Below are 19,609 nucleotides of genomic sequence, written 5' to 3' on the forward strand. Positions count from 1 at the left end.
TCTCATTTACACCTACTGTATACGACCTTGTACTTTTGACCTATGCGACCTCCACCAAAAACAGAGCTCCAACAACGTCCCATCATGGACGCGAGAGTGTCGTGCTTGGGACTCCAAGCACGACACTCTCACGTCCCTCATGGACGCGAGAGTGTCGTGCTTGGGACTCCAAGCGGCCCTTCAGGCTCGCTCTAGTTATCGATGCGCCTGCAGGCCGCGCCGCAGGACTGGGCGCGCCCTACAGACGCGTGGCCGAGCCTGCGCCTGAGTAGACTGTGCCGCCGCTTCGTGTCCATGGGTAACTGTGGTTTCCCACCCCGCCCCCCCCCCCGTGAAGTAGAAAGTGATGTATTGGGCTTAAACAATGATATAGAATGGGGAAAAATGAGAGAAGAGAAGTGAATCTCTGACACGCCTGTTCAGCACTGGCTTTACGAGACTCGCACAGAAGAGCAGAAGACAAAGGCTGTACAAGGTCTTGGAAACTAAGATGGATGAGATAAATAAATGTGATGGAATAATTCGTATGAACTGGTTTAAAAAATCCATTTATAGTTTAAAATAAGTGTATATGACACCATTTACTACCCATCATTGGAATATATCATAACCATTTTTGATACTACAGTCCAACCACGAATGAAACATAGTAAAACTATGATAATAACCATGCATTTTTAAAAATGTGTTGAAAGTGAAATACACAGGTACCCATAAATTATCTGTGGGATCATAACAAGGTGACAGATGTTGGCCAGCACGTGTGTAACGGGCAGTTGTGAGTACGGCAGTTGCAAACAAAACCAAGATGTGGCTCTGATGGGACAAAAGTAACACTTGCACCAAAAGCAATCAATACGCACCACACAGTCTCAGTGACGGGAGACTTTTGACGGAGAAAACAAAGCACAAAACAATGAATGTGTAAAATTAAATGAGTAATGAGGAGACCCGAGGCCAGCAGTTCACGCCTGGTCAAGCGCTAATGATGCATTTCTTTCCGGCAAATTATTGTAAAGTCGTCTGTCCGTCAAAGAGAAAATACGACCCGCAGTAATCCTGCAAACGATAACGTGATCGAGCAGACAGCTGGTGGCCACTGCACAGGAGTGATGATGCCGGGCGGCTATGAAATGGGCGTGTGGCTGCTGATGAGTCAGTGATTTTTAAAAAAAAACTCTCTTGCGGTGATTCTTTATGTATATTCAACCAGGGGCATATAAACACTTGGGCACACACTGACTAATAGATTCCATTTATGCTCATTTAAAATGCATGTTTATTTCAACTGACCCAACAGCAGGGTAGGCCTATTCCCAATTATTGACAATCTGCCACTTTTGTATAAAATTAATTGCTTAAAAATGTTTACAAAATAACAAGTCAAGTCAAAGTTGTAGCGTTCAGAAAATGAACACGAACATGTGGCTGAGCAGTACTTGACGTCGCAGCCCTCAGCGTGAAGTCACCGTTCCGTCGCTCTCGAGCTCTGGGCCAGCCCCCACCGCCGCCATCACCACACGCTGCCAGTCTGACTCCGGCAGGCGCCAAGCGAGGGAGGCCCCAGCGACATGCGGGAGAGCCACCCCCACCCCCCCCCGAGGCCGAGTGCCCAGGTGGCGGAGCCGTTTCGTCATCTGCCGCCGTCGCCCGGCAAGGCCCAGCCCGACCTCCTGGTGCACTCCATTATGAGACACAGACCTGGTGTCTCCCCCCCCCACCCAGGCTGCCTCCTGCGTGGCCCCACCGAGCAGCCGCTCTCCACACCTGTACCCATTTAAATCCCCCGCGCACGGCAACCCTCGCGTCGACGCACGTGACCGCACGTCGACGCGAGACCCCAGCGCCCGCTTGCTCGCACAAATCTCTAACCGTGCGACTTGCGTCGCGAACAGCGAAAAATTATCTCACAATCCAGAAAATGTGTTTAATATCGGAGTGAACTGTAAGAAAAAATTATGCACACTCACACTCTCATCTCATTGAGTGACTTTGAAATTCAACAAAAGCTCACCACTTGACAGTGGAATAGCACATCCATTTTCAAAGGGCATTGACAAATTATACTGTACTTGAGAATACTAATCCCCCTTGGTGAACATTAAGCATCCTTCCAGTATCACTCCTCCTATCTCGCGGCTAATCCCTCGTGATTGCATCACCATAACGTGGTTTTTCCATCAACAAGTCACAATAAACAGTGCACGGTGGGCAACATCGTACAAACGTCGAGACCATAAACAGCCGTTACCAGACAGCACCTGGTCACGTTAATGAGAGGACCTCTCTGTGTGGAGCAGAAACATAGCCGGTAATTCGCAACAGGGTGAGAATTTTGTAATGGGAAAAATAGGCGCTTAAACAAATATTCATGCCATATTCCTCTGGCTGCAGACAAATCACGTGTGAACAATGTGGTTGTTTAAACGTCTGCCAAAATATTCACCTTTGGGCTTTGCTGCGGGGCCCTGGCAGTAAATTGATATACGGTGCTAACAGGCTGACCTCCGAACAATGAACCCGCCCCTGCACATTGTGGTAGTGCAGCTGGATGGAAGCAATCCATCTTGAATCACATCCAGAGCCCGAACTTAACCCTTTGCTCACATATTCTTGGTTCTTTTCGGTAAAGTCACATAGATAGAAAATAAATTGAAATAAAAACTAAAAGCAAAAAAAACCACGACGTTTCGATCGCAACACAAGCGGTCTTCATCAGGCGGAGAGGAAAGAGGGGGCAAAGCCTCCAAATGCAACTGCTTTGCTCACAGCCTCCGCTGCCTTGCTGCTGTAAGCGAGACGCGAGTCGCATCGCGCTACGGCGCAGAGAATGACAGGGCACTCTCCGTGGTGGGGCCAGATGCAGGTCCGTCATCGCAGGGAGAGGTTTTGCAGTCTCTTGGCTCTGCAGATGTGTATATCGAGCATGTGTCCCCGGGGTTAAGTTGGGCTCTATCGAAGCAATTAATAAAAGATTTGTTTAAGCAAATGGCGTATGTGCCCAAAGAAAATGTCCACACAATGGGCAAGATATTTTAAAATTAACACTTTGGCATTTATATAATAGAAAACATATTTTCACGTACATATTTATGATGATTAAATGAAATGAACTATTTAAATTTATTCATATCTAAAGATAAATAAAATATATTTCTGGCTTATCATCCTAACAAATCTTCCGGGTTCTTTCGGTAAAGTCACGTAGGCTACAAGTAGGCTACTTGTATTGTGGCCGAAACGTCGTGAGAATTTTATTCTGTTGTTATTATTATATTTATTATTTTATCTCCATTCTACGTAACTTTACCGAAAGAACCCAGAAGATGAATCCCTGCAGTCACGAAAGCTTTAAATCGAAATTCATCCGAACAAACTTACATTATCTTCTTGGTTCTTTCGGTAAAGTCACGTAGAATGGAAACAAAGCAATACAAATAAAACATAATATTTATTTTATATTGTTACGTTTTATTTGTATTACTTTGTTTCCATTCTACGTGACTTTACCGAAAGAACCAACAAGATGAATCCCTGCAGTCACGAAAGCTTTAAATCGAAATTTAAACTTACATTAATCAGTAGCATTACTTCAAACATGCAAACTCTAGACTGGTTGCACCCTCAGGAGGTTCGTCAGTCGAGTCAGGTGTGCTCATTCTACTGAGGATGCCTAACTGCTGATGAGCCCCAGCGCACAGCCACAAATGTTTAAATACCTGCCGCTCGTTAACACACGTGTGTGGAAGGCCGATAGACAAGACAATTCTGGCAGGTCTCTCAACTGGGTTTAAATTCAATTCCAATCATCATTGATTTTAAAGAAAAATGTGTGAATTAATTTTGACGAAAACCTTTGTACATTAGCCCGTGTTTGTTCGCATATCTTCTCCAGCTGCCTTAAGCCAATTTGCGAAAATGTATTATTAGATGGTGAAAATTTCTCTATTGCCCCTACTTGCCTAATATAGTCACTGTCCTTTACAGAAATTACATTATATTCTTGTACATTTACAATTTTAAAGTAAAAGATGCATGTGGAGACACAGAACCAACATCAATGTATTCATTACCTACAATGCGCCACTACGGCACTTGGTGAGGTTTTATATTCCTGATTGGTCATTTTTTGTGACACGCATTGCTTTGCACTTCAAACTGAACCACTAAAAAAAGCATTACCTGTCTGTCATAAATGTAAATTGCAAAAATTAAAAAGGTTGCTTATGACTGGCAAAAGTGGAAGAAAAAACACTTCAAAATATTACCATCCTAATAAAAAGCAGAAACCTAATACACCGGACTGCAATCCCTTGGGGACGCCTCCTGTAGTGTACCTGGCTTTTTAAAAACATCCCCGTTGAAGTATTTCATGTGATACTGCTCGCCTAGACTACTGGCCTTAATGTAATGAGTAATGTAATGAGGTACCACGCATTGCCCACACACCACCATGCAGTATAACGCACTGTATGCAAACCTGCCCAAACATGACAAATAACACGGTGACTCAAACCCAGCGTACTTACTTCTCTCGTGCCACATTGCACGTTGCGTTGAGCCACGTTAAAAAAATTCAGTTTCAGAAAGAAAAAGTCCATAAAATGGCAGATAACTTTAGAAACTCCCGTTTACCAACAGATGCCTTGCTTGCATACACTCCCTCAAAAACAGCAACTGCCAATCATACATGAGCTAAAAGTCAGAGGTCAACATTTTTTATGGGAAATATTTGAATATTCTCATTTCCTTTAAACCACATGCACTAACATTTAGGGAAATGTTAAGGGCCATCACGATGGTGTGGGATCCGATTAACATGATTAGCTATGTACGGTGCAAAAGAAGTTCAACCTACATATATGCCGCGGTGGCGAGATGTTAACTACCTCGACTGGCATGGAGGTTGTGGGTTCGACAATGACCCTGACACCTGTATATTTGGAGTTTGCATGTTTTCCCCGTGCTCATCTGGATATTTCTCCAGATCCTCCGGTCTCTCCCTCCACATTTATGAACATATGTTTAGAATATTTTGGCTGATATAAATGTCCACATGATAAACCACTTCGTTGAGCTATCATTTGTGGCCATGTTGCTTCTGAAAAATATATATATATCGCTCAGTACGCCTTACCTGGTAAAATAATAAGTTGAATTTAGTTTAGTAAATACATACAAATTCTGCTGGCATCACTTCCTCTGCGCAGGTGCTTATGGGAGTGCCCTTGTACTTGACTAAGAGGCAGTGCTCAAGAGATGTCCACAGTTGGCAATAGCTGCAGATCGTTCATCACGAAATGTTCATGGAAAGGGCACATTAACCATTGGGTCCAGGGACCACGCACACTTATGGGTGGGTGAACAGCGCTGTTCTCTGTTACAATTTCATCTCCCTTGATCCCTTTATGTCAACCAGGTGACCAATTATAATAAGAGACTGAAAGTGACCCCACAATTCCCATGTCAGGCTCACATTTGACACACCAAAACCAACATATAATTGACAAAACCTGCACCATGCATAGCCGGGGTCAGAGGTCAGTATTTTGTTTTGCCTTTGTTATAGTTTAAAAGGCCCACGTGCTGGCCGAGAGCTCATAGGAGTGAGGCTGAGGAGTGTTGACATAACCTCCTCGGTCCCGTTCCAATCAGAATACAACCAGTGTAGCAAACCACAGGAAACTTAAATAAATGAAATTTCTAAAATTTCCTGCCAATTTTAAACCATCTTCAGGTACACTATTTATACAGTATAAATGTATTTTCCATAACAACGTTTTGCTTGTATTTACTTCATTATATAATTTAACACAACTTTAAAATTTGATGTGAATGAAATCTGACCTTTCCAATAATGTATTTAGCAATCTGCCTCGCCTGGTAGAATGGTCGTGGTTTCGATCCCGACCCTGATGCCTGCTGAATATTTGGAATTTGTAAGTTCTGCCCGTGGTCGCATGGATTTTTCTCTGGGTCCTCTGGATTTCCCCTCCATATTTAGAAACATGCGTTTAGAGTATTTGGCCATGACAAATTTCCATGTGATAAGCTACTTCGTTGAGCTATCAAATGTGGCCAGGTCGCTTATGAAAAAGAGCTATATAGCTGAGTGGGACGTACCTGGTCAAATAAAACATATTATTTAGTTTAAAATTAGAAAATCAAGAAGCAGGGTGAACCTGTGCCATCAAACACCAGTTCTGGGACACAACCAAAGAGTCACACGTGGAGGTTCTACTTCCTGCAGGAGCAGAAAGTGAAGCAGTGGTGGCAGCGCACGTTACACATAAAACCCAATGCTTGTAAAGTGTACCGCCACAGCGAGTGGAGCATCCTCCACTCCATCCACACTACAGTTGCGCAATTCTCATAATTCCTAGCCTGGAATCACAAGCCATTGGTATAAATGAACAGGATTCCGAATGTGATCGGAACGGTCCAACTATGGAGTGGGCAGTGGCGTTCGGCCAAGAAGTGAGGGCCTGTAGAGCCTGGCCGGCTGAGTGGAAATCACCGTTAACAATGTTTGGACAATGCCTACGCACTATGCTTCAATGGCAATTCTGGTTGATACCAGTTGGCTAAAATCGACGCTTAATACCAGCAGGCCTGTATTGACCAGAACGGCTAGATTTGCCGATGCCTAGTGTGTGGAATAGGCCTGAGGCACCCTGATCCCAGCAAGGAGAGCCTGTGGGCCTCGATAGCCTGGATATCATGGAAATAGCTGGCAGCACAGCTGCTCGATGGGACGACTGCACAAGCCTTGTGCGATAGCGACGTATGAAGTCAGCGGGCTGTCCAATCCAACCATGATGTGTAAACCTCTCTGTTGCGTCGTTAATATAAAATCTTGCATGCAGTCACCCATGCATTAACTTGTTATTGTACACAGAAAATAGCACGTGACAACTATAATTATGCCCTATTTATGACAATACCCAATTACCGATAAGTGAACTGTGTCACAACAACGATAAATGGCATTAGCATTAAAATAACATCATTTGCATTTTTATTTTTGACAACTTGAAATTAGTTTTCTTCCTCCCGCAAGCCACACGGAGCGGTGACGCTGATGGCTCCTTTTGCCATCAAGCTCGGCTGAGCTGCCAAACGGAACAAAAAGAGACAAAGAGCAGAATACGCGGTGGCCCCTACCGGCGCCGCTGTCGGGAGGCTTAGTTGGCAGCGGCCGTCACACAAACCAGGTCAAGGAAGTTCACGTCACAATCCCGGCGCCGTCCGCACGCTCCCCTTAGCATTGCCGTCACGCGTGCACGGGGCGGGCGCGAGGGCACCATCGCCTCCCGATTTGCTATTCCACCGGTGAAACTTATTGGATTCATCTCACCAGGAGACATGGTATTATGCCTTCACTCTATTATATATATTTAGGGCACATGAATATGTAAATGTGGCAGACAACTGTTGCCATTTCAGTGATTCTGCCCCAAAAATTGAACAACAAAAAAAGAGTGCAGTGTGACATTTCAGGCGATTGTCCTATGCAAGGCACGTCCGTAATCACACACACACACACGTGCTGCTGCCACTGCCTGTCGTGGAGGCACCTGCCTCTAATCCACAACTTTGGAAGGTGGGATGAAGGATTTTACAAAACAATAATTTGTGAGACAACCACCTGGAGGGCTACCAAGTGGCCCGTGGATGGCATATTAGTTGTGAACCTATCTGTATCCATTGTTGAATGGATATCCTTTGTATACGTGGGTTTTTACTAGGTACCCACGTGTCCTCCCATCAGCAAAAACACTGCATTTACGAAACATTTCAAAGTAGGGCCATCCTGAAAGGGAGTCGTCAAAGCTCCTTCAACCTTACCAGTAAAAAAAAATGCTCGATCATTCATTAATGCAAGCTGTGTGTATAAACAGTTTATAGTGTGCGTCCACATGTCCAAAGTTGAGGAGGGAGTAAATACTATTAGAATGTAAATAAATAAAAAATGATTGCCTTCCATGGTACAAAAACAGTTCGACAAACATAAATTAAGGAATTTTATTTTGTGTGATGTTTTAACATTTTAGTTAAAAAAAACATTTAGTTTTTTTTAAAATACTGTACACTCATGATTTAGTTGTATATGCAAATAGTCCCTGGTTGATTCTACAAGGAGCACTTACTTGGCACGCATCTGAAAAAATACACCGCGGCTGGAACATCAAAAGGCTTCAAGCTTGCAGGGTGGAGGGACATGATTCACGAAGGGGTTGGCAAATTCCCTTCTCCAGGTGTGACCTGCAGCTGACCTTCAGCCAACTGCTCCGCTCCCCCAGCCGGCAACGCCGAGACGACGGTTCCCTCTCCGCACAGAGGGTGCGAGCGCAAGGAAGATAGTGTGCCCACGAGCGACGGACGAGCCGGAGGGAACAAGCGACGGACGAGCCGGTGGGAACACGCGGCGAGCTGAGCCGGTGGGAACACGCGGCGAGCTACGCCCGTGATCGCTGCGGCGAAATCCGCAAATCAACTCGGCTCAGCGGCCACATACTCTATCTTGGTTGGCGAAAGGCACAGTAAGAGGAAGACAAGCAGAATGGGGCCTTTGCAAGCACACTCGTCAAACAGTTGAGAAAAGCCATTCCCTCTCCCCCAGGTGCCCACTCACTAAAACAGGAAGAGATGACTGCAAGGCCTAATCCACTCCCTAACGAACAGGAAGGACGGTTGAGGGTTGAAAGACTAGGCTGGGATGGCTTACTGGAGAAATACGCTTCAATATCATTGCTTCACGAGGGGGGTAGAGATGAGAGGCAAGCCATTCCAAGAGCAAATCATCCTCATGTTGCCTATGACTACAATAGTTATCATTATCCCATGATGTACGTTACAGCGGTCTCCACGGACTATCCACACGGGAAAAGAAACATTTCACTTAATATGAAAATTGGAAGAAAAAAAACCCATTTCCCTTATTAATTAGCATTCTCTTGCAGCACCATGTAGTGCTGGGAGTTGCTGGAGACAAAATGTAGGCATAAGTTAATGAACAATAACGAACTGCCAGCTGGCAATTAGTAGGGTCACAAAACAAGGTGCAAGAGAATCAAAATATTCTTTGGGTCTTTCTGTAAAGCCACGTAGATAGAAAAAATATATATTTTTCTATCTACGTGGCTTTAACGAAAGATCCAAAGAATATGAATCCTGCAGTCACGAAAGCTTTAAGTCAAAATCAAAGTGTTCTCACCACCTACGCTTTGAAACAGTGAGCCACATGGCAGTATACTCTGAGCATTCGTTGCACTTATGACGAACTGGAACACATTAAACGATAACATAAAACGTGAATGTCCACAAAATACATTTTGAGTCAAGCCGATCATCACTCAACTTGGTCAAGGCGTCACTCAACAAACTAAAATATCCCGACACTCTTCATTATCTTTTGGACCTTTCATGGATTTTTAATTCAACAGTGACCCCAATCATTTATTATGTTCTTATGTTATTTGTGACTACCGTACCTGCTTCGGTTATACACGTGTCGTACATTACATGCCGTACTTGAGTCTTGTTTTTAGAAAATGAGAAGCAACAAAAATATTAAGCCACTAAGATTTTGTTGATACCACAACTTCCACTGTTGAGAAACAGTGCGTGCTACAGGACATAACGATCACACGTGTGGAATCACGTGGCTTTACAGGCCCCACCAACATCCGAGGCAGCATGTATGGAAGATTAAGCGATAACAATTCAAAGGGCGGTTGGTGTCTTAATTGATGTTGACGGAAGTCCAGGAAATGAGGCCTACAGTGCTGTTTAAAAAAACGACTCAGGAATGGCGTGTACATTTTACAGAAGTGTATGTTTCAATCAGTGAAAAAATGTGCAAATTACTATTAATATTGATACTCGTATATCTGTAATTATTTACTCAATGTGCGTGCAGTCTGTTATTATTGCGTTTTATAAATGCTACATTTATGCAATGTTAATACTTACTTTAAATTACTAATAATGTTCAAAATATATACGTCACAGTTATAATGTGGGATATTGTTGCATGTTTGCTGGGAATTTGTACACAATCTCAGTTTGTTATTATTGGTTTCCCATGAATTTGTCCCGGGTTTTTCTGGAAAGAAAACTTTGCTTAAAAGAGTCGCGTGATTATCACGTTCATCACCGTCACATTCTTGACACATTGGCCGTATCCTGCTATGTATGCCACAACACTGTAAATAATGTGCGAGCGATGCAGCCCTGTCAGAGTATTTCACAGCGAAGGCACCGCACGTAGCGTCTGCTTTAACAGTCAATGAAGTGCATTGGCTGGAGATTGGGAGGAGCCTCGCTTCGCTCTCCGTATACCGAGAGCAGTCAATCACCTGCTGGCTTAAAGGTAGATCCGCACGCACACCGGGCACCCCGGTCGCACGGCTCGTTAGTTTCCATGTAAACGACGAGTTTGCGACTCGGAGACAAGGCGCGTCGGAGGCGCGCCGCGCACAAGGGAGCACAGCTACGCCTCGACTGAAATGTATTTGTCGCGCAGCACTCCAAGCGGCGGATAAGACACATGCTGTCACGTTATGGGATGCCTTCAAAACTCAAGTGATCTATCTCCCCTCTCAAACAAACACGGGGCAGTGTACATCTCTGGTGGAAGTTCTACATTCCCATGGCGAGAGCTATTATTTCTGCAGGACAATTACAGCCGAATCCCATCACCCAAGTGGCACTCCTCCACGCCCGACAGCACATGCTTTCTAGGTGCTGCAGAAACAGAACGCACCGACCACAGACTTGATTCTTCTGACTAACTTCAGTTGGTGGGCTCTTCATTCATCGTCGCCGCCTTCGTCAAAAGCAAAGACATTCTTTGTCCCTCTTGTCTACAGACGAATAATTGTGAGCGGAGACATCACATGACGGGAGAGACCATTGTGGAATAAGGCACATGTGGAAGTAGGTAGTAGGAAACGGTGGTCTATATTTAAAGCGCATGTTGTTCTGTGTGCCGCAGTGTCAATGTTCGAACACGTTCAATCTGTGGCTTAAAATGTGCCGGGTTAACATTGCGCTTATAGTGAAAACAAATCTGGAGTAGCTACATTTGTACGACTAGTACTCTCACACACAAAGACAAAGAGCCCCCGTACAGCATTAACAGACTGTTGGGGCAAGTGCTGTTCGCGAGTAGCACTTATGAAGGCCAGCTCGGCACACGACGGGGTAGGTGGCCAGCACCACGCCAGACTTCCTTTGTCTCCCCAGTGGCGATGTTTACTACACTGCATCAGGTACTCATTTAAGGCTGTTGACCTAGAGAAGGCCCAGGACCGGTTCATATAATCATCACTGGTGTTGGCCATGAGCGGGAATCAATGCGGCGCGCTAACCACTGCGCCCCCACTCTCACACACACACACGTAAACATTTTTGACAACAGTTGATTAATGGCATGCTTGTGATCTGACCAAATACACGAATCTCTCTCTCTCTCGTTCACATTTGCTTGAACAAAGCTGCTGTTTGACATTCTTGACAACAGCAGTCGCAGCATCAGCAGCCATGAGGTCCCCTGTGCCGCACACAGCTGGGGACACTGCCTACGTCCTTGGCAACGGATGTTCGGACCGCCCGCTGGTGGAGAAAGGTTTTTGTCATTGCCAGTAGATATCCAACTTAATTACAAGTCACGTTTAACAGGGGTCAATGGCTCAATTTATGCACCTGCCTGGTAATTTATATGCAAAGTTGGTATAGTTCAACGTAAGCCGTAAAGCAAAGGTGAGATCATTGGCTCATCTGCTTGTGGGCCAAAATATGCCATATTGCAAAAGCAACCACAGTAATTAATTTTAAGGGCGGAAGCTTAAGAATCTCTCCCTGCGGATGGTTGATAGCCTTGAAATCCGCACGTTTACGCACAGGCCAGTCGAGTGAAGTACCATGTTTTTTTTATCTCACATCGTCGACAAATAAGGGGTTAATGAAGCACCAACAGCTCAATATGATAGATGCATTCCTTACTGCGCATGAAAGGCCTCTTGCATTTCTTCTCTACGGCATTGGCAAAGTTACAATTGACCAGGAGACGTGTGTCTCAATGGCCGATACGAGTAAGGTAAATGAAACACACAAGTACAATTACGCGACAACACCGTAAAACAGTATTCCCGAAGCAGACTGGTAGAACCCATCAAAGTGCATCTCGGGCCACGGGTTGGTGGAAGGGGTTGTTGCTGGGTGGGCGGTGAGACGGTGAGCGGGAGGGTGGGTGGGTGGAGCAGGTAACAAGCCTTTTGCACATAGTCCTGTGGGACCACTAAACGCACACATAAGGGCTTCGATAAATAAATAACAGGCAAAACACGTGTTTTTTTCAGGTCAGCAAGTTTCCAACTGGCCTGGCCCTCAAACTGATTACAGCTTAGCCTCCCCTGTTAATGCAAACGCTACTGTGGTATTCTTCACGACGATGATGATTGCTTGTGTTGCAATCTAAACGTCGTGATTTGTTTTATTTGTTTACCTACGTGGCTTTATCGAAAGAACCAAAGAGTATGGATTCCTGCAGTCACGAAAGCTTCAAATCAAGACTTTCGCTACTGCGGTGTTTATCGTATGTGTTTAACCTCTACTTAATGCCGTGATTTATCCCGCGGTTGCATCTGTACATAAACACCAGAAAAGAGTCAACAGGCCGTTCCAATCTAATCGCCTATTGTATAATCTATGTACATTGAATCCACGGCCGATGACTGGTTAAAATGAAGCAATACCCTCATAGAGTGCAAGCAATGGCACATCGTGTACCCACACTGACGGTAAACTCACCAACAGCACTCGCAAGGATGGAGAACGCTGCAATGCAGCTAGTGAATTTCAAAGGCTCTTTCCCGCAGAAAGCAAACCATGTGCACTTGCCTTCTGCAGCTGTAAGTGTTGGACAGAGGGGATGCAACAGCCAAAGCTACCTGCCAAAACCTACCGCCATCCTTCCCCCACCCATTGCATTAGTAGTGGAATCGAGAGTAGGGGGGGTAGAGTTGCACGCCAATGGGACTGGCGGTGGTGCCTTGCTGCGCTCACAGCCCCAGAGACAGGCGCCACACAGCAGCAGCAGCAGATGCCTGCTGCTATTGTTACGCGCGTATCCACGCATCCACAGACAACCCCCCCACCTCCAACACCACCCGCTCCAAGTGACGAAACTCGGATTGATCCCCGTCACATCGTGAACAGCGTTTCTTTGAAAATACAAACGAGGCATTCCACTTAAAAATAGAACAACAGAAATTGCGACCTCCCTTTTGTTTAAAACATCCTCCCCCGGAATTCCAGCTTCCATGCCAGGTGCTGCTTCATCTCAAGAGGCTGCGGCTTCTGCATCGCATGTCGGTTGCGAACAAGAGAGATCTTTTTTTCTTGTGTGTGTGTGTGCGCGCGTTTCCCTTCCTTCCTGTTATTACAGCGAAAGCGAGGACAGAAGCAGCAGAAGCAGCAGCAGCCGTCTCTGTCAATCCTCCCAGGGCGAGAAAGAGTGGCAATGGGGCCCTCCCTCCCTCCCTCCTGCCACACACATGGCCGAGATTTCGCGCTCACCCCCCCTACCACCACCACCACCACCCAAAGGAGTTCGACGAGAAAAGGGAAAAGCAATCACGAACATCGCGTGCGCGTAACTACTACAAGAGGAGAAGACGCCACCAAACGGCGCCTTTTAAAAAAAAAAGATGTTTTACCTTCGCGTCTAGCGGACCGCGCTGCACCACACCTCCTCGGGACAGATTTCGATGTCTCAGCCGGCAGGGTCCCCCCCCCCCCTGCCCCCCGTCCGTGTGGGTTAGCGAGCTCCGTGGCGGAGAGGGCAGCCGGGCGGGTATGTGGGGTGGGTCCGCGGGAGGAGAAGAAGAAGAAGAAGCAGTGGCGGCGACTTTTTCAACTGCGCACACGCGGCGTTCCCCAGGCGGCCGCGCTCCACGCCACTCTCTCCATGCCGCTCTCTCCGCAGCCAGATGCTCGCCCGTAGGGTTGTTGTTGTTGTTGTTGGTTTTTTTTAACCTTCACCACCTCTTTTCCACCCCTCCTCCTCCTCCTTCCCACCTCTTTCTTCAACCAAGCATCGCCTTCACCGAGTGACGCCGCTGATGAATCACCGCGGACGCACCGCGCGCAACAGTTCCTCCCGTCCGCCCAGCCCCCTCGCCGAAGTCGGCGGGGCGCGTCTCGTAACCACCGCTCGCTCTCTGGCGACAGTCCCCGCACGCTGCTCCCTCGCCTCCCGCAGGAGGAGCGGGCGTGAGCGGTGTCTGGGGGGAGTGGTGGAGGGGGTGGTGGAGGGAGTGGTGGAGGGGGTGGGGAGTGGTGGAGGGGGTGGGGTGCCTACGGGGTGGGTGGATGGGGCGGGCAACGTTGCTCCGCGCGCCGCTCGCTCGGCTCGGTTCGGCTCTCCTCTCCGGGCAGTCGCTCCGTGCGAGCAGCAGCAACAGCGGCAACAGCAGCAAGCAGCAACAGCAGCAGCGCTCTCCGCCTCCCCACTCCCCCTCTCAAGCCCGAGGGCGCTTCGCTCGACTCCACCGCGCGGCAACCAGTCAAGCCACTTCCCCCCCCACACACCGGGGGAGCCGTTCCCTCCTCCTCCTCCCTCCTCCTCCTCCCGCCCCATCGCTTCCCCCCTCCTCCTCCTCCCGCGTCCCTCCCTTCGGCTCCTCCGCAACTCAGCACCTCCCCTCCACTCCTCCTCCACTCCCCCTCCTCCCCTCCACTCCCCCTCCCCTCCGCTGCCCCCCCCCCTCCGCACCCCCCCCCGCACCGCTCTCCGCACCCCCTTCCCTTCGAACTCCCATCCACTCCTCCGCTGCCCCCTCCCCTCCGCAGCTCCCCCTCCCCACCTCCCCTCCACACCCTCCTCTGCACCCCTTCGAATCCCCCCCCCCCCAACCAATAACCTCCGCGTGCGCCCCCCACGCTCGCCGCTCACCGACAGCCAATCACAACAGGGGGGTCGGAGTGGCACGGTCACGTGACGGACACGGCCCGTGGCTTCGCGGCTCGCGCGCGTTCAAAGTTTCCATCGGAAGGATCGGATTCATATTCTTGGTTCTTTCGGTAAAGTCACGTAGAAGGGAAACAATCTATATAATAAAAATATAAAATAAAAAAATTCTCACGACGTTTCGACTGCAACACAAGCAATCATCATCAGGTGTGAAAACCACAGCAAGAAAATTTGAAAAAAGTGGCGTTTTTTTAACGTTAGCACCACAGAGAGCGATTTGGCAGTTGTTCAGATGGACGAGTCCATCTATACTCTTTGGTTCTATTCGGTAAAATCACGTAGGTAAAAAATAAAACAACAAAAAATCACGACGTTTCGGCCACAACACAAGTGGCCTTCATCACGTGAAGGGACCGGACTGTCCAGAGGACAGCGTTGGAGTGAAGACAGCCAAGCCCAGGTCGCGTCCTTTAAGCTGTGTGGGAAGAAACAGAAGCGCCTTGACAAAGGAATAAGCATAAAAAAGATGATGTATAGGACCGGCGCAGGGAGGGGGGGAGTTTACATTACGTTGGTGTGAAGGGAAATAAGCTGCTGTGAAAGTTTGGGATACCACTACTTGAAAAAATATACTGTACCATTGAAAATTGGTTTAATGTTTGGTATCCCAAACTTTCACAGCAGCTTATTTCCCTTCACACCAACATTATGTAAACTCCCCTCCCTGCGCCGGTCCTATACATCATCTTTTTTATGCTAATTCCTTTGTCAAGGCGCTTCTGTTTCCTCCCACACAGCTTAAAGGACGCGACCTGGGCTTGGCTGTTTTCACTCCAACGCTGTCCTCTGGACAGTCCGGTCCCTTCACCTGATGAAGGCCACTTGTGTTGTGGCCGAAACGTGATTTTTTGTTGTTTATTTTTTACCTACGTGACTTTACCGAATAGAACCAAAGAGTATGGATCCTTGCAGTCACGAAAGCTTCAAATCTAGAATTGAGTCCATCTATGTTCGGAAAAGAGGAGGGGGGAGATGAAAATAATGGATGCGGTCTGAAAGCCACCGTAAGCGTGAACAATCAATTAAGACCCGAAATGGTTTATCAAATCCTCCCAATGATTTCTAAGCCAGAATCCATCTTCTTGGTTGAAATTGTCTCTGTGTTTGTATATGTGGATAGCCTCATGAACGAATCTTTCATGGTAGCCAGATGGCTTGCAAAGAACCTCTGTCTTGGAGAAGTCAATGTCATGTGAGCCTACTGAATTATAACAGTGATCTGCCACGGCCGAGGTGTTGGTTCAACCGTGTTTTAGGTCTGCTTTGTGTTCACAAATGCGGTCCGAGACATGTCGTTTGGTTTCTCCAATGTAACTACTACCACAGAGGCAACTTAGTTTGTAGACGCCAGGGTACTGTATGTCCGGGATCACATTTTACAGACGGAACCAGATCACGGATTTTATGTAATGTGTTGAATCGGACCTGGATCTTGTGTTTATTCAAGATTTTGGAGATCTTTTTTGTGATCCGCGCAATGTAGGGTAAAGTGATGGTTTTGAAAGGCTCCTCAAGAGGGTCCTTCTTCATGGTTGGAGTGATAGCTTTGCAGATTGTGTAGTCGGAGTAACCATTAGCCTTAAGAGCTTGGTGTACGTGCTTGAGTTCACTGGCTATGTGTTCCTGGTCGGATATGCATTGGGCTCTATGGTGCAGTCTTGATGAAGGAATTCTTCTGGGATGGATGGTGGTGGGAATCCGGTTTCAGGTAAGAATCCGTATGGGTAGCGTTCCTGTAGACAGAGTGGCTCATTGAACCATCAGGTCTCTTTTTTATTAGGACATCCAAAAAAGGTAGCTTGCCATCTTTTTCGACTTCCATGGTAAATCTGACGGCTGGGTGTATGGAATTAATGTGGTCGAGGAATTGGTCTAGAGCAAGCCGGCCATGTGGCCAGATGACAAAAGTGTCATCCACGTACCTCTTCCATAAGGTTGGGCACAGAGTGGCAGTCTGGATGGCGTCAGTCTCAAATTTCTCCATGAAAATGTTGGCTACAACCGGAGATAGGGGGGAGCCCATTGGGGTGCCCTCAGTTTGTTTGTAGAAAGTTCCATTCCAAGTGAAGTATGTATTGGTTAAGCAGTGTCTCACCAGGGAGGGTACCTCAGCGTTTAGTCCTTGATGAACCAAGTCTTCAATGATTGCGATGGTGTCAGGTACAGGAACTTTGGTGAATAAGGAAACTACATCAAAACTGACAAGCAGGTCGTCTGGGGGCAGGGAAATACCCATCATTGTCGATACCAGGTGAGTAGAATTTTGTACCGCAGAGGTGGTTTTTCCAGTGAAAGGCCGCAGGATTTCAGACAGAAAACGAGCCAGTTTGTAGGTGGGGGAGTTGATAGTAGAGACGATGGGACGAAGAGGTGTATCTACTTTATGTATTTTTGGTAAGCCGTATAATCTTGGTGGCCTGGCAGCAGAAGGTTTCAACGAGAACTGTTTGGTTTGATCAATTAATGCGGTTGAATCAGAAATGATTTTGTTGGTTTATATGACGAGGCTGTTGGTGGGATCTCTTTTTATTTTTGTATAGCTGCCATCGTTGAGAAATTCTTGAATTTTTTTGTTATATTCTATTTTATCCATGATGACAGTGGCATTGCTCTTGTCGGCTGAGAGGATGACAATGTCATCAAAGCTGCAGTAGTAATAATAATAACAATGCTCACTTGTAAGGCGTACAATTGCCACTTGCCCGAATGGCAGCGACCCCGAGGCGTGGAGCCCAGCTCGGAGGAGGAATCCGATGAGCTGTAAAGCTCTTTCTTTGTTTCGCAGATGTTCCAGTATGGGGGGGGAGGGCGCGGAGGTCAGAACGTGACAGCAGCAAATGCTCTTCTTATTATTTTCGTACGGCTGATGTAGATGCAGAGCATCAGCTACAATGTCACATTCAGGTGGTCAAGCCAGATAATAACCGCGTCAGCAGACAGCGGAGTGTATCGCCGTGATGTCTCCTTCGTATTTGTGGATCGGGGCATTGCGCGGTACTTATACGTTGTTACGGTCCGTTCTGGATGACCCACAGTAGCACACTCATGGATAATTCTTTATTTTCCATTTGTGCATCAGGTATCCGCATCGACTGCCATGGTTTGTGTGGATGCGGTTTAGAATCGGCCATGAGCTGTGTGGATGCGGTTTAGAATGGGCCATGAGCTTCGTGGAATAATCTTTATACTGGACGAATCGGATGAGCAATGAAGCTCTTTTTTTCACAGATGTCCAGTTTGGGCACGGGGTCAGTACCTTACACCAACAAACAATACAAAAAAAACACAATAGGACTGCAACCTCTAGTAAAAGTAAAATCACCTAAAATATATCTAATAATAAAATAAAACTTAAAAAAAAATGTTACCAGGTAAAGTCCACTGAGCCTATTCGCTCCAAGTGCCCGGGACTGGGAGTCGCAGCACTGCTCCCTGCCCAACAACCACCCAACAACAACAACAACCCAACAACAACAACAACCCATCACGCCGCACAGAGTGTCTCACGTGAAGCTCGGGCCACGGTGCCACCCCGGCGGATACGCAGACAGAGGCGCTCGCGTTCCCCGCCACGTGAAGATTCGCACACACCGCCCGATGAGCACGGTACGAAAGGCGTTCGCGACACGCGCACAAGATGGCAAGAGCTGGCACTGTTGCAATACAACGCGCGACGTTAAGCAACAACAAAAACAAGAAACAACTACCTCGGTAAGAAGGTGGGCTATCGCGTGAAAAGTTATGAGAATTCACTTTGTTTACTTTAGCTCGAGTCGGCGCGCCGTTGCCAAAATCACTCAAATCGGCTGCACGAAACCGGTTTTGTTTTCCTTCATTCATGCAAAGAAGTGTTATAGAGATTGTAAAAAAAAAAAGTGGCTGCGCTTGTGGGGAGCCAAGGGTGTGGGGGGGGGGGGTTTGGAGACTACCCGCCACCTCCCCCCACCACACCACTCTGCTCAGGCTTGTCGTGCGACACCCACGCCGTCTCAACGCCGTCCCGGAGCCCGCAGCCAAACGATGCCCTCATCATCATCATCAACATCGTCATCTCCGGCAGAGTGGGGGAGCGGCGGGAGCAGCAGCAGCAGCAGCAACGGCGGCCGCTTGCAGGTCGCCACACGCCTCCCTCCACAAGGAGTGCAGGGAGACTCACGAACCCCACGCGGAGCGCACGCGCAGTTTCACCACCCCCTTGTTACTCCTCTCAGCAGGAAACTCAAGTTGGATGATTTGTTTTTAAGTTAAAGCAGAATAGCAAAAAAACCAACAACTACAAATAGGCGCTTTAATGGACACTGGACTTTCCTAATCGGGCCGTATTAACAACTTTCAACATCAGCGTGCAATTGTATACGCAAAAGTAACCAATCAAATTTGAGTGAGCCCCAGAACTTTTTAATAACGTAAATCCCCATGCGTCAGATGTTGTGGTCCCTTTGTAGACACTCCACTCGTTTTCTGCCATTGATTTTGCAGTGATTAAAATCAAAACAGGAAAGAAATAGTATGTAACAAGCTCCTACATGTACAGCTCACTGGTATAATAGTGCATATTAAATAGCGAAA

The 19,609-nt window shown here is 47.1% G+C and overlaps 1 protein-coding gene across 13 annotated transcripts in view; it reads right to left on the reverse strand.

The window, feature by feature from the left end:
* The window catches only part of LOC116940216 (rap guanine nucleotide exchange factor 2-like), a 246,204-nt gene that overhangs the window by 103,547 nt on the left and 123,048 nt on the right, over positions 1-19,609 (reverse strand). The window contains exon 1 of one of the 13 annotated variants that reach the window (XM_076065641.1): positions 13,725-14,319. The exons of the other annotated variants lie outside the window; for them this stretch is intronic. The gene's annotated coding sequence lies outside the window, so the exon portion shown is untranslated. Of the gene's footprint in view, positions 1-13,724; positions 14,320-19,609 lie in introns of those variants that run through there. 13 annotated transcript variants of the gene reach the window in all.

Source organism: Petromyzon marinus, chromosome 8 (assembly GCF_048934315.1).
Source record: "Petromyzon marinus isolate PM22_M1 ecotype Great Lakes invasive population chromosome 8, UKy_Petmar_22M1.pri1.0, whole genome shotgun sequence".
NCBI lineage: Eukaryota > Metazoa > Chordata > Hyperoartia > Petromyzontiformes > Petromyzontidae > Petromyzon > Petromyzon marinus.